The following is a 15,708-nucleotide window of genomic DNA, read 5'->3' as shown; positions in this document are numbered from 1 at the left end:
GATATCCTCATCAACTACATATCAGTCAGCTTAACTTTGGTGGAGAATCTTCTGGAAATAATTTTTCTGGCAAGAATTAATAGTCACATGGCAAAACATGCATTGATTCAGAAAAGTCAGAATGGAACATTTTCTGTCTAGCTGTTGGAATTTTTCAAACAAATAATGTTGAGGAGGATGTTGATGCAGTGTATACGAACTTTCAAAAGGTGTAAGACTCATAAGACTTGAGGACATCTCTAGCACAATGAATAAAAAAGGACAGCCACTACGTAGGAACCAAATTGGCTGAGGGAGATGAAACAGTGTAGTGATTGAATGTTTGTAGTTGAATTTCTTTGTGATTGGGACCCTTACTTTTCCTGATATGTATTAATGATCTAGATCTTGGTGTGCAAAGGGCAATTTCAGAATTTGTGAATGGCACAAATTTGGAAACATTGTAAAAGTGTGAAGAAGTCAACATGAGAATTCAAAAGGACATGACAAACTGGTGCAGTGGGCAATTAGGTATTTGAAGTTCAATATGGAGATATGTGAGGTGATGTACTTTGCTGTGAAGAACTTGGAGAGACAGTATAAAATAAAACTTGATAATCTAAAGGGCTTTCAGGAGCAGAGGACCCCGGGTGTATGTTTGTAAGTCATTACCTGTGACAGGTCAAGTAGAGAGAGCTGTTAATAAAACATACAGTATTGTAGGCTTCATTAATAGGGCTATAGAATATAAAAGTAGGAAAGTTATGATTGGACACTGTTTAGACCTCAGCTAGAGTTTTGTGTACAGTCTTGAATACCACATTGTAGGAAGGATGTGAACGCATTAGAGTGCAGAAGAGGTTTCTGAGAGTAGTTCCAGGGATGATAAACTTCAGTTGTGAGGGAAAATTGGAGAAGTTGGGGCTACCTTTCTTGGAAAAGTGATGGCATTGGGGAGATGGATGGAAGTTTAAAATTGTGAAGGGTGACCACAGAGTGAATAGGGAGAAACTGTTGGCATTCATAAATAGATAAAGAACTAGAGGGCATAGTTGAAAGTGTTTTGCTAAAGATGTGGAAAAAAAGGAGCTACTTGGGTCTGGAATATACTTCTTGGAAGTGTGGTGAAGGTAGGTTTGGCTGAGGCATTCAAGAGAGCATTGGATGATTAGTTAAAAAAAACAATATGCTGATTTATTGGGAAATGGCAGAAATTTGACAGAGTTGCTGTGCATTTCAATAATACCCCCGTCATTCTGCTAAACTACAATGAGTAGACAGTAGTAGACAGCCTCATTCCAGAAATCAGCTTAGTGTACCTTCTTGGAACTGTCTCCAATGCAAATATAACCCTGTCTTAAATAAGGAGACCAATATTGCTTGTAGACTTTAGTAAGTGAAGCAAAAAGATTCACTCCAGTAGGTTAGACTGAATTTGGAAGCAAGTTAAAACCGATGACCTAGCAATGTCATGACACATCTTCCCTCATTCTTTTTATTCTGAATTCTCTATAATACAGGACACCAGATCTCTTACCCCTCAAATATTCAATACTAGAAAACCTCAGGACAAGGACAAACAAGGCAACAAGATACAATGAGATTTTTATTGATAGTACCCGTTCTCTACAATATCATTCTAAGAGGTAAGAATTCCTGATAATTAATCAATTAGGGATATCACTGCTTTGCTTTGTAAGATTATTAGTTGGAGAAAAGATAGAATTTCTGTTTTCAAGGTATTCATCTATTGTGATCTGACTTAGAGACCAAACAGAGACCAGCTCAAACACTGTTTGACATCTGGAGATAGGGTGAATGGACTTTTAAAAAAATATTGTTGATTGTTTTTGAATGTGGTGGGGATTGTCTCCAGTGCTGTGCTAGGATTTATGAAAACATGGATAGAATTTTTAGAGCAGATTAATGCTTGTGGTTTGACCTGAAGCCCTGAACCGGTGACAAGACTGAAAACCCAGGCTGGCACATACAGCACCAATACTGAGATGGTGTTATACTGCTGGAGACGCCATCATCCAAATCTAGTCCCTGACTGCCTTTTCCAATGGATATAAAAGATCCCCCAGTCACCATTTTGAATAATGAGGTCTGGTGAGGCTGCTGTCCCTCATCCTTTACCCGTCTTTTGGGAATCAGTCCCTCAACCAACGTCAGCAAAAAGCAGATGATCCGGTTGTTATCATATTGTTGTTACTGGGATCTTGTCACCCCTCCTATTATTACATACCTTACTGCTTCATTGGCTGATAATAATTGTGATGAGCCAGAGAGAATCATTGAGTTTAAAAAGGATAAGAGCAAGATCCCAGGTATTCAAATATCTATTATTACTGACGTAATAGAGCAGGTTTGTAAGAAATATGTGACAATTACTAATTATCAGTAATGTCAAACTTTTGGGATGAATATTTAAGTTAGGTATATACAATATAAATGCATGCAGAGTGCACTCAGTGGAATGTATACCTTCAGTTAATGTTAATGCAGTTATACAGCTCTTTAGAAATTCTTCCCTGTCAGGGTCATTTTCTCTAACTACAAAAGTGGAAAAATAATCTGTTTATTTAGAGTTTCCATCTCACTAGGGAGTTTCAGGCTACATTATATCCATTAACCTGTTCTGAAAACACTGCTCATATTTTGACAGCTCTTAACAAATTCCACACAACAGTTGAGAGAGTCGACATGCTATTCGAAAACAACCAATAAATAGTTGTTTTTGAAATTTTTTTAAAAAGCTACATACTAAAACAAAGTTAATTCACTCTGTCTCCAAATATTAACAGATCATTTTAAAATATCCATGATCTGGACCCACACCTTTATCAAAACTAATCAGTTATTCTTGGGACTGTACCCTATCTGTGTAGCAGTCTTTTTGAGATTTTCTTTTATTTAGACAAATATGAAAATATTACCACTTCCTACCACCAGTGCCGAGCATAATTCAGGTAACTGGAATGGAGGAGTATCTCTCCCCAGGATGTTGGAAATGACTTTTATCTGTTTCCTGATGTCACTAAATTAAAAGCAGATTTTGGAGCTTCGAAATGTTAATTGGCTGTGGTATTTCCTACATTGTAATTATGCCTCAGAATGTACGTAATTAAGCAAAGAGCTTTTGTGCACCATGAAGTTGTGAAAGGTGATTTTGAAATTCAGGATAACAAAGTGTGAAGCTGGTTGAACACAGCAGGCCAAGCAGCATCTTAGGAGCACAAAAGCTAACATTTCAGGCCGAGACCCTTCATCAGAGAGGGGGACGGGGAGAGGGTTCTGAAATAAATAGGGAGAGAGGGGGAGACGGACTGAAGATGGATAGAGGAGAAGATAGGTGGAGAGGAGAGTATAGGTGGGGAGGTAGGGAGGGGATAGGGTTAGTGAGAAGGAAATGGAGGTGTGGCTTGAGGCGGGAGGAGGGGACAGGTGAGAGGAAGAACGGGTTAGGCAGGCAGGGTCGAGCTGGGCTGGTTTTGGGATGCTGGGGGGGGGGGGGTGGGGGAGGGAAGATTTTGAAGCTTATGAAATCCACATTGATACCATTGGGCTGCAGGGTTCCCAAGTGGAATGTGAGTTGCTGTTCCTCAACCTTCGGGTGGCATTGTTGTGGCACTGCAGGAGGCCCAGGATGGACATGTCGTCTAAGGAATGCAAGGGGGAGTTGAAATGGTTCACGACTGGGAGGTGCAGTTGTTTACTGCGAACCGAATATAGGTGTTCTGCAAAGCGGTCCCCAAGCCACACCGGGTGCAGTATACCACATTGGCGGATGTGCAGGTGAACATCTGCTTATTGTGGGAAGTCATGTTGGGACCTGGGATGGGTGTGAGGGAGGAGGTGTGGGGGCAAGTGTAGAACTTCCTGCGGTTGCAGGGGAAAGTGCCAGGTGTGGTGGGGTTGGAGGGGAGTGTGGAGCGGACACGGGAGTCACAGAGAGTGCTCCCTCCGGAAGGCAGACAAGGGTGGGGTTGGAAAAATGCCTTTGGTGGGGTCGGATTGTAGATGTTGGAAGTGTTGGAGGATGATGCGTTGTATCCGGAGGTTGGTGGGTGATATGTGAGGACGAGGGGGATTCTCTTTTGGCGGTCATTGCGGGGACGGCGTGTGAGGGATGAGGTGCAGGAAATGCGGGAGACACGGTTGAGGGTGTTCTCGACCGCTGCGAGGGGTCGGGGGGGAGGCAGGGGGAAGTTGCGGTCCTTGAAAAACGAGGACATTTGGACTGCACGGGAGTGGAATGCCTCATTCTGAGAGCAGATGCGGTGGAGGCGAAGGAATTGGGAATAGGCGATGGAATTTTTGCAGGAAGGTTGGTGGGAGGAGGTAAATTCCAGGTGGCTGTGGGAGTCAGTGGGCTTGAAATGGATATCAGTGTGTAGGTGGTAGCCTGAGATGGAGACAGAAAAGTCCAGGAAGGTGACGCATGTGTTTGAGATGGTCCAGGTGAACTTAAGGATGGGGTGGAAGGTGTTGGTGAAGTGGACGAAGTGTTCGAGCTCCTCTTGGGAGCATGAGGTGGTGCTGATACATGAAATTCACATTGTTTCTTTCATCACTGCTGGTTAAATTACTAATGACAGATGTGCACTTATTAAGTTCTTCTAGGTTAGAGTTTGTACAGCGCGGACCCCTAAACTGGCAGCAAAAGTAATCACGCCTGAAGTTGTGAGGACTTTGGGTCACCCAATATTTGAGGTCATTGGGGAAATCATCCATCTGTTACAGTTTCACATATGTGATCCCTTTCAACATAACCACTAACAATTCTGCTTTACTGTAGTATTTTCACTCCAATGCAAGAGTTGTCAGCATAAACCTGATGTCCAATGTGAAGTCATTGAATGCCACAGTCCAGATGTCTGTACAACCTCATTATCAATCGTGGATAATGGTAAGGAAACAAATCTTTCATGATAGAATAATACATTGCATGGAACCTACAGCCTAGAAACACGCTACCTGTACTGGTCCGTAATGATTCATGCTGGTGTTTGTGCTTCACACAAGCTTACACCCACCCACTCATATCAAATCTCCATCTCCATCAGTTCCTTTCTCCCTTGTGTTTATCCAGCTTCCTCCTGTGATACAGCGCCATGACTTGACCAGTCTCTGTGGGAGCGAGTTCCACATTCTCCCCAGTTTCTGGGTAAAGAGGTTTCTGTTGAATTCTGATTGGATTTGTTAATGACAGTCTTATGTCAATGGCACAAAGTTTTGGTTTTGCCCGCAAGTAGGAATTTCATCTTTTCAGCTACACTGCCAAAACTCCTTTTGTAATTCTAAGGACTTCTATCAAATCAGTCCTTAAATCTGATTTCTTGTTGGATATTGCTGAGTAAGCACCTTTCGTATACTAAATATTCCCAAGGTTCTTCAAGGCAACATTGTAAAACAAAGTATGATAACATGCCCTGTGAAGGTATTATAACAAATGTTCAAGTTAGCCCAAGAGGTAGTTTTTAAGTGTTGAAATGGATGAAGTTCAAGCAAATAGGTTGAAGGGGGAGTGCCAGAGCGTAGACCCAGAGTAGGCGCAGAGTGCAGCCATAATCATAGAGTCATACAGTACAGAAACAGACCCTTCAGTCCAACCAGTCCATGCCGAACATAATTCCAAACTTAACTAGTCCCACCTGCATGATCCTGGTCCATACCACTTTCCTGTTCATGTACATATCCAAATGTCTTTTAAATGTTGGAATTGTACCCATATCCCACCACTTCCTCTGAAAATTCATTCCATATGCAAGTCACTGTGTAAAATATTTGACTCCATGTACTTTTTAAATTTCTAAGATAACAAAGTGTGAAGCTGGATGAACACAGCAGGCCAAGCAGCATCTCAGGAGCACAAAAGCTGACGTTTTGGGCCTAGACCCTTCATCAGAGAGGGGGATGGGGAGAGGGAACTGGAATAAATAGGGAGAGAGGGGGAGGCGGACCGAAGATGGAGAGAAAACAAGATAGGTGGAGAGGAGAGTATAGGTGGGGAGGTAGGGGGGGGATAGGTCAGTCCAGGGAAGATGGACAGGTCAAGGAGGCGGGATGAGGTGGTAGGTAGGAAATGGAGGTGTGGCTTGAGGTGGGAGGAAGGGATGTGTGAGAGGAAGAACAGGTTAGGGAAGCAGAGACAAGCTGGGCTGGTTTTGGGATGCAGTGGGGGAAGGGGACGAGCTGGGCTGGTTTTGTGATGCAGTGGGGGGAAGGGACGAACTGGGCTGGTTTTGGGATGCGGTGGGGGAAGTGTCGCCCCCAGATGATCCCCCTCGTTCTCACATACCACCCCACCAACCTCCGACACTTCCGCCATCTACAGTCCGACTCCACCACCCAAGCTATTTTTCCATCCCCACCCTTGTCTGCCTTCCGGAGAGACCACTCTCTCCGTGACTCCCTTGTCCGCTCCACACTGCCCTCCAAACCCACCACACCCGGCACCTTCCCCGCAACCGCAGGAAGTGCTACACTTGCCCCCACACCTCCTCCCTCACCCCCATCCCAGGCCCCAAGATGATATTCCATATCAAGCAGATGTTCACTTGCACATCTGCCAATGTGGTATATTGTATCCATTGCACCCGGTGTAACTTCCTCTACATTAGGGAAAACAAGCGGAGGCTTGGGGACTGCTTTGCAGAACACCTCCGCTCGGTTCGCAACAAACAACTGCACCTCCCAGTCGCAAACCATTTCCACTCCCCCTTCCATTCTTTAGATGACATGTCCATCGTGGGCCTCCTGCAGTGCCACAATGATGCCACCTGAAGGTTGCAGGAACAGCAACTCATATTCCGCTTGGGAACCCTGCAGCCCAATGGTATCAATGTGGACTTCACAAGCTTCAAAATCTCCCCTTCCCCACTGCATCCCAAAACCAGCCCAGTTCTTTCCCTCCCCCCACTGCATCACAAAACCAGCCCAGCTTGTCCCCTCCCCCCAATGCATCCCAAAACCAGCCAAGCCTGTCTCTGCTTCCCTAACCTGTTCTTCCTCTCACCCATCCCTTCCTCCCACCTCAACCCGCACCTCCATTTCCTACCTACCACCTCATTTCGCCTCCTTGACCTGTCCATCTTCCCTGGACTGACCTATCCCCTCCCTACATCCTCACCTATATTCTCCTCTCTACCTATCTTGTTTTCTCTCCATCTTCGGCCTGCCTCCCTTTCTCTCCCTATTTATTCCAGTTCCCTCTCCCCATCCCCCTCTCTGATGAAGTCTAGGCCCGAAACGTCAGCTTTTGTGCTCCTGAGATGCTGCTTGGCCTGCTGTGTTCATCCAGCTTCACACTTTGTTAATCTGAGAGGAGAGTTGAGTTTTTCGCCTGTGGGTGCTGGGAGTCTGAACTCCCTGTCTGAAAGGGTAGTTGAGTCAGAAACTCTCTTTTCCGTTAAACAGTATTCAACAATTCTGCAGTAATTGGCCAAGTTGAATTTGTCCTGTTTTTTGTTTAAAGGCTGGCCCTGGGCAATTTTTCACATGTCAGGTAGATGCCAGTGTTGAAGCTGTACTGGAACTGTTTGACTGGGCGGGGGAGAGCACAGTATATTCTGGGGAGGGAAAAAATCTTTAGGACTGTTTTAAGAATGTTGTCAGAGGCCATAGCCTTTGCAGTAACTAGCTCCTCCAGCCGTTTTTTGACATCATGTGGAATGAATTAGATTTTCTAATGACTAATATCAGTCATGCTGGGGACCCCCACAGAGGCCAAGATAGATCATCCACTCAGTATGTCTGCCTGAAGACTGTTGAAAATGGTTCAGCCTGGTCTTTTACATTGATGTGCTGAAATCTCCTGTTATTGAGAATGAGTATATTTGTGGAGGTTCCTGTATCAATGAGTTGTTTAATTGTCCACCTTCATTCACACCGAGGTGTGGCAGAAGTGCCGAGCTTAAATCTGATCCATTGTCTGTGGAACTGCTTAGCTCTGTCTATCACTTGCTGCTTATACTGTTTGGTACACAAGTAGCCCTGCTTTGTAACTTCATCAGGTTGACGCCTTGTTTTAGGTTTGCCTGATGTTGCTCCTGGCATGCCCATCTGTACTCTTAATTGATCAGGGTCAATCCCCTAGCTTGATGGTAGTGGTAGAGCAGGGGATATGATGGGTTGTGAAGTTAAAGATTACATTGGCATAAAATTCTGCTGTTGCTCATGGTCCACAGCATCTCCTGGATACCTAGCCTGAATTGCTAGATCTGTTCAAAGTCTGTTCCATTTTGCACAGTGTTAATGCCACACAACATACCAGAGGGTATTCTCAATGTGAAGACAGGACTTAGTCTCTGGATAGATGTTACATTTTATTTTTGCCCTTCGGTTACTGTAGTGGTCAGACATTGAACATATGTTGGTATTAATACACTTTTAACAAAAGAACCTCAGTTTATTATACAGTAGAAAAAGAAACCAAACCACATGACTACTTTTCTCAGGCAATATCCTTTACAGGCACTCAACCCAAATGAAATATCACTTTTACAAAATCTGTAACACTTCGTAACTCAACTGACCCCATTGTAAGCTTTTCCTTTTGGTGATTTTCTACACATTCTCCAGAGGCACAACAATATTGTTTAACACACTACATTTTTCTCACTGAATCTTAATAGTAGATTTTTACTAACTCCTTTTCTTGTTCTGCTTTTTAAAAAAAACTAACGGCTTCATTCTGGTCTGAAGACTCCCACAAACTCACTGTCCTCTTCATATAAAACCTTTCCTTCTGAACTCTCACTGCTCATGCCCTGACCATTTCCCACCCCCCTGCAGATTATAAAATTCAACATAGTACATTTTCAGCAAATAAATCCCCCATGCATTTTGTTTGACTAAAATCAATTCTTAGATTGGCTGTTTTAACTTCACAATTCAAAAATGACTGACTTTTTAAACACAAATTAAACCTTTACAGAACTAAAATCTGAAATCCATTTAAGATCCAATTTAAAAAAAAATCATCCTCCCTTGGGCAGCACTGTGTCCCAGTTGTTTGCACAGTGCCAGAGGCAGGAGTTCAATACCAGCCTTGGGTGACAGTCTGTCTGGAGTTTGGACATTCTCCCTGTGTCTGTGTGGGTTTCCTCCCACTGTCCAAAGCATGTTAGGTGGATTAGTCACACTGAGCTAACCAATAGCTTCCAGGGATGTGCAGAGCAGGTGGATTATCCATGGGAAATGTGGGATTACGGGGCTAGGGTGGAGGGCTGGCACTGGATCTGGGTGGGATGCTCTTTGAAGGATAGATGAAGACCCGAGGGGCTGAATAGCCTCTTTGCACACTGTCAAGATTATATGATTATGATTGAGATAAGAATGATGAGAGTGTGTACGACAAAGCTCATATTCTAGACTTTATTAATATGGACTTAAGGCACAAGAGCAAGGATTAGATTAGATTAGTTTCCCTACAGTGTAGAAACGGGCCCTTCGGCCCAACAAGTCCACACTTCCCCTTGAAGAATCTCACCCAGACCCATCCCCCTATAACCCACACACCCCTGAACACTATGGACAATTTAGCATGGCCGATCCACCTAACCCGCACATCTTTGGACTGTTGGAGGAAACCGGAGCACTCGGAGGAAACCCACACAGACCCGGGGAGAATGTGCAAACTCCACACAGACAGTTCCCCGAGGCTGGAATCGAACCTGGGTCCCTGGGGCTGTGAGGCTACAGTGCTAACCACTGAGCCACCGTGCATAAGACACTGGGTTCACCTCAATTGGATTTTTGTCTGGTTCTGGGTGCCACATCTTAGAAAGGATATGAAGGCATTAGAGAGAATGGGGGACAGTTGGACTTCCTTCAAAGAAGAGTGAGGAGAGATTTGATTGAAGTATTGAAAACCACAAGGAGCCTGGAGAAATTATTCTCACTGGTGAAATAATTGAGAATGAGAGGGCACATATTTAACGTAATTAGTAAGAGAAGCAAAAGCGATGTGAGAAGAAGCTTTTACATGCAACAGTTTGAGGGTTATGAATGCACTACTTGAGATTGTTTTAGAGACAATTTGAATTGTATCATTCCCAGTGTGCCGAATGGCTTCCTTCTTTGCTCTAACAAATTCTGTGATTCTGTGACTTTTTTGTCAATTTTTTTGCCAAGGTTGATTATTAATAACAGGCACTCATTTTTCTTCTCCAGTTTCATATGTTGAGAGGTCTTGTGAGTACGGGTCGCACTGTGGTGTATCCTTAAACACGGGTGGCATAAAGCAGAGTTTCATATGCTGCAAAACTGACCTATGCAACAAACACACCTTGCCAGGTAATACCGCTCTCCTCCAACGCAATTAGAATGGCTGTGTTGAACGTGGGAGGACTGTAGCACTTTAGCCTCTTGAGCCTGAAATCATGGGTTGAAGCTCCAAGCCTGAGACTTGAACTGTCATTCCAGGTCAGCACTTGCTGCGTGTACTTTGTAGGTGCTACATTTTGGATGTGACTTTTGTCACAGGGCATAAGAGCCCACCACTGCTCTCTGAACACACTACTCCTCACCATCTCTCCACTGCCCAACTCCACCTGCAACCAGTACTTTGAGGAAGGTGTTGAAAAGAGTGTCCTCGGACTAATATTTGTCTCAAAGGCAAGAATATTTTAAAGTGAAGAACTAGGCACCACTGCTCAATTAAATCATGGCTGCACTGATTGTAGCTTTACTTTCCTGCCAATCCCCAAAGACTGTTGATCCCTTGAGTCAACCTGTATGTACTGCAAGCCATTAAGGAGGCAAATGATGTGTTGACATGTCTTACACAAGGCTTTGGCTAAGAGGATATCTTACTGCAACTATACACAGCCTTGGTGAGACCAAGGTCCAAAAACAGAATAAAGCAAGGGGCATTTAGGTATGAGATGAGGAAGGCATCGTACAGTCCAATCTTTGGAATTCTGTGCCCAGAGACTAATAGAAATTCAGTTCTTGATTATGTTCAAGATTGAGATTGATGAATTACTGTGAACACCAAGAGATGCAAAGACGATGTGGAAAAATGGTATTAAAGGAGAAGATCAGCCATGATTCTGTTAAGTGATGGAATGGACTATCTGGGTAAAAAGGCCTACTCTTGCCCTAATTCTCATGTTCATATGTTGTCTAAACTTTCACCATGCAGCAATACCCCTTGTGAAATGAAGCAATACCAGTAAAACAGATTATTTGCAATATGAGAGATCTTGCTACACACAACTCGGTTGCCAACATTTTGGCACCACATTCGTCGCAGAGCTACTGACTGGGAGAAGTTTATTCATATACAGAGGGGCCCACTTTGGTCCCACTACTTGAGAGTCAGAAATAAGAAAGCACTGCACTCACACTGTCAGTACTGAGACAGCATTAAAACATAGAGTCACTGCTGAGGGAGCCCTGCACTGTTGGAGGCTGACTGTTAAGGGAATACTGCCCTGTCAATAGTCAGTGCTGAGGAGGTGTTGTACTATCAGAGGGCTAGTGCTGAGGGAGAGCCACTATGTCACAAGGTTTGTCCTGAGGGAGTGCTGCACTGCCAGTGTTAGCAATAAGACACTGATGCACCTTCACAGGGTCTATGTTGTGGATGCACTACAATGTTAGAGGGTTCGTACTGAAGGTATTTTCAAGTTTCGGAGGGTCACTACTGAGGAAGCTGTATACCTTTGAGACTCAGTGCAGAGAGCGTGCTGCACTGTTGGATGGTCAATACTGAAGCGGGGGCAGTATTGAGAGTGTGCTGCACTGTTGGCTGGTCAGTACTAAAGGAAGGTCAGTGTTCAAAGGGTGTTGCATCGTTGGAGAGTCACTTATGAGGGACAGCTGGGCTGTCAGTGTGCTAGTCTTGAATTGCCACCACACAGTTGGAAGCAAGCATTGAGGTAGTAATGCACATTCAGGTGGTCCATGCTGACGTACTGCCTGACTGTTGGAAGGTCATTACAGAGGCAGTGTTGCACTGTTAATGTCTATTGTGTTTGCATTACAGCTGTGACTACTGTTTGAAATATTGACTCTCTCTGACTTGTGCTGGAAACTGCTTTGGAATGTCCTGAGGTTGCTATAGCTGCTGTAGAACTGTTAAGTATTTCTTTTGGTTTTGAATGGAACTGTGTAAGTCACAACATTGATACTGGACTGATTAATAACAGAGAGTAAAAATGGCGTGGAATGCTATGGATGTACTGAAGCCAGTTGCCGTGATGATTTCAAGAAAATTGAATGCACTTCTAATCAGGAATATTGTGCCTCAGGTTACTTCAAAGGATCATTTGATCGTAAGTACTCCTCCTAAACTTACTATTATTCACAAAATTGCCTTGTGATTTAGCAAACATGCGATTGTTTCAATATTGTATTGTATGAGAGCACACTCTCCAAGAATAAAGCACATTTTCCCATGAAGCGATCCCCCCTATCTCTGGTTTCTCCTCCAGTCCCCTCAACCTTTCGATTTCTTTAACTTTCTGAACCAGTAAGGTTGTCTTTCTTTATAACCTCCACCATCTCTCGCAGTCCTCCCCATCCCTGTAATTTTCTCTAGCCGTCCCTATCTTTGTAATGTCTGCAACCCTGAAAATGCTCCCTACCTCTAACTTGCAGCTTCTCCAACAGGCCTCCCTATCACTCGAGCCTGCTGCAACCCTCCCCATCTCTGCCAACTCCTCTAGCCCCTAAAGCTGCCATAGTCATAAAGGACTGCTCTCATTAGAGAGACAGCGAGAGCAAGATGACTAGTGATGGTTAATCTGGGAGTCCCAGCACCTTAGGTCAGGGAAAAGGTTGAGAATCCTTAATGGTAGCCTCAGCTAGTGCAAGAATTGAAACCACACACTTAGCATCACTTTGCATCATAAACCAGCAGATCCAACTGAACTAGCCTCGAGCCCTTACAATCCCCACTGTCTCTGTAACCTCCTCCAGCCCTATTCATTCCTTCACCCCTCCCAATTTCTGTAACCTCTTCCAGCCCCTAGAAACCCCTCAATATCTGTAACCTCCTCCAACCCTTATAACCTTGCCAATCTCTCTCACCACCTCTGGCATTTACAATCTTCCCAATCTCTGTCACCTCATCTAGCCCCTGCCTCTCGCTATCTCTGTAATCCCCTCCAGCCCCTACACCCTTCACAATCTCTATCCTACTTCAGCCCCTGCAACTCTCAATATACCTTCCTCCAGCCCCTACAATCCTCAATTACCCTGTAACCTCCTTCTTACACCTTCTCCTATCTGTGTAACCTACTGTAGCTCCTATAACTCCACTATCTCAGTAACCTTCTCCAGGCCCAAATCCATTCCTTCTCTGTGACCTCAAATATCATCACAGAACCAGAGAACTCATTCAGTCCCCTCCTCAGGACTCTTGCATAGGAACAGCAGGAGGTCAGTCAGCCCCTTGACCCTGTTACACAGGCAAAAGAAGAGGCCATTCAGCCGTTTGAGCCTAATCTACCATCCAATCTCCTGTTGGTTTTGTAACACTTAACCTCTATATCCAACAAAATCTCTCCATCTTGCTTTTGACCTTCCCATTTGATCTGTCTCCGTGATGTTATCAGGAGAGAAATACAGATTTCTTCTCTGTCTTTGTATGAAGAAATGCCTGCTACTTTATCCAGTGTAATATTTTCCTAATCCTTTCTCATTTTTAAGGGTTTTCCCCATTGCTTTGGGATTTAGCCCGAAATAAGTCAGCAAGAGAAAATCTGGGTATGTTATCTAAATCTCACTGCTATTTTTTTAAATGGAAGTATTCCCTTATTTCTATAGTGACAAAGTGTAGAATATATTGATGGCCTTCACAGTGAGGCCTTGTCATAATTTGTAGCCCTGACTGCATTAATCTTTCAGATGTTCAAAAGGGTGAAACTCATTTTCCGTTTCGAGGCTGTGTGAGTACGGAGGTTTGTGGGCTTCCTTTTCCATTTCTGGAAATCAACTGCTGCTGTGGAAACTTGTGCAACAGGAGCACCAGCGCACAGCACCACGTGCTGCTCCTCCTGGTGACAGGACTCCTTCCTTCCCTCAGGATGCCCCTGTAGGTGGAAATCTGAAAGACTGCAGGCTTCGAATGGCCAAATGAAATCCTACCAGGAGGACCTGGTCTGAAAACCTTTCCAAAGGAAGTGAAGACTGAGGAAAGATCTTACTCACTGTCTTTTAGGACCTTACTTCGTACCACAGTGATTTCACACCCAATGTGGGCACTTCCAAACCAAAACTTGTACTGGCGGAGACATGACAGCCAACTTTCACAAAGAAAGCTACGAGAAATAAGGTAATTGTCTGCTTTCGTTGATGCTGGCTGAATATTTACCACAGAGAACTACACCCTGTTGTATCCAAATCATGGACATAGGATCTTTCACATTCATGTGAGAGGAGGACAATGCAGCAGTCTGTTGTTTCATTTAAAATAAAGGACCTCCGACAGTGCACTGTTGCCTCAATGACGACTCTGACAATGCTGTCCACCGCCCTCCCCCCACCACCTCTGTAACAACTGTATGGCAGCGCAGTGCTCCTTTAGTCCTGTGCCTCTGACAGTGCAAGGGTCCCTCTATGCTGACCCTCGGAAAGTATAGCGCTCCCTCGGTACCGCCTCTTTGACAGCACAAAAGCTCCAACTTCCAGCACCTCCGGTGCTTCCGTCTTACAAACTGACTCTCCAATTGTGCAAGCACTCCCTTCCAACAGATCCTCAGCCATTGCAGGATCTTGCTGTGTGTAAATCAGCTGCCACAATTCATACATTATAAGAGTTCATCTTCAAAAGAAAATTCTAATTGCTTGTGAACTGGTTGATCACCCTGAGGATGGTTTAAGGTGCTCTAGACTTTTGCTTTCTGGGGACATGTTTGGAGGTGCAGTGATGTATTTGTGACTCGCCAACCCTCTTCACGCTGCCGATCTGAGAGGGCATGACATTGGCTGGTGGCCCTTGTAGGACAGTTGCAAGCTGTACAAGATTTTCCTCGGTGACCGTGTGCCATTTAATCCATTCAGCTCACTGTTACACGTGAGACCTCCAGCTTGGCCAATTAAATTGGCGTTAAAATAGCATTTGTCTTTTTATCCATAGGTTTTCCACGGAGATTGTTGCAGGATTTCTCTAGGTTTGACCACACACTGGTGAAATAACACTCTTTGTACCATTTGGAAACAGCAATTGCTTTATAACTTTTGAGTCTGTGTATAGACTTGAAACTTCAAATGTGAATTTGGTGCTTTACACACAAGGTATTTTGGAAATGAAATGAGTTGTTTACCATTGGCTGTGCTGCATTCCTTTGGGACTGATCTCTACATGTTGTGATTGAATGGTATCACTTTATCCCGTTCAATACTTTGTGAACATATTGAAACTGCGTTGAGATTTAATTCCTTCCTCGAGATAAGTTCACATCTGCATTGGTCTCTGTAGGAATTTCTAAAGAGAATTGGCAACATTCTCAAACAGAAATAATGATATGAGGAAAGGGTGGGCTGAAAAGTTTTTCCAAGAGCGAGCAATGTACAGAAATGTTGGCATTTATTGCAAATGGGGTGGAGTGTCCATGAATTCTCGCTGCATCTGTACAGGGTCTTAGTGACACTGGACTCCTGCTGAGTGAGGTACTGAGTACAGTTCTGTACACCTTACTTCAGAAAGGATTGCTTTTGAAACAGCTCAGAGTAGCTTTTCCTGACTGATTCCTGACATGAGGGTTTTACCTT

The 15,708-nt window shown here is 44.2% G+C and overlaps 1 protein-coding gene across 3 annotated transcripts in view; it reads left to right on the top strand.

The window, feature by feature from the left end:
- Positions 1-15,378, top strand: part of LOC125448396 (interferon-inducible GTPase 5-like) — a 58,899-nt gene extending 43,521 nt beyond the window's left edge. The window contains exons 3-8 of one of the 3 annotated variants that reach the window (XR_009443096.1): positions 1,500-1,625; positions 4,781-4,891; positions 10,159-10,281; positions 12,141-12,266; positions 13,645-13,701; positions 13,843-15,378. The gene's annotated coding sequence lies outside the window, so the exon portion shown is untranslated. The remainder of the gene's footprint in view (positions 1-1,499; positions 1,626-4,780; positions 4,892-10,158; positions 10,282-12,140; positions 12,267-13,644; positions 13,702-13,842) is intronic. The other 2 variants (XR_009443097.1, XR_007246702.2) reach the window with 2 other exon arrangements.
- Positions 15,379-15,708: the final 330 nt, after the last annotated feature.

The sequence above is a fragment of the Stegostoma tigrinum genome, chromosome 41, assembly GCF_030684315.1.
Source record: "Stegostoma tigrinum isolate sSteTig4 chromosome 41, sSteTig4.hap1, whole genome shotgun sequence".
Taxonomy (NCBI): domain Eukaryota; kingdom Metazoa; phylum Chordata; class Chondrichthyes; order Orectolobiformes; family Stegostomatidae; genus Stegostoma; species Stegostoma tigrinum.
This window is presented reverse-complemented; position numbering and strand designations above follow the sequence as displayed.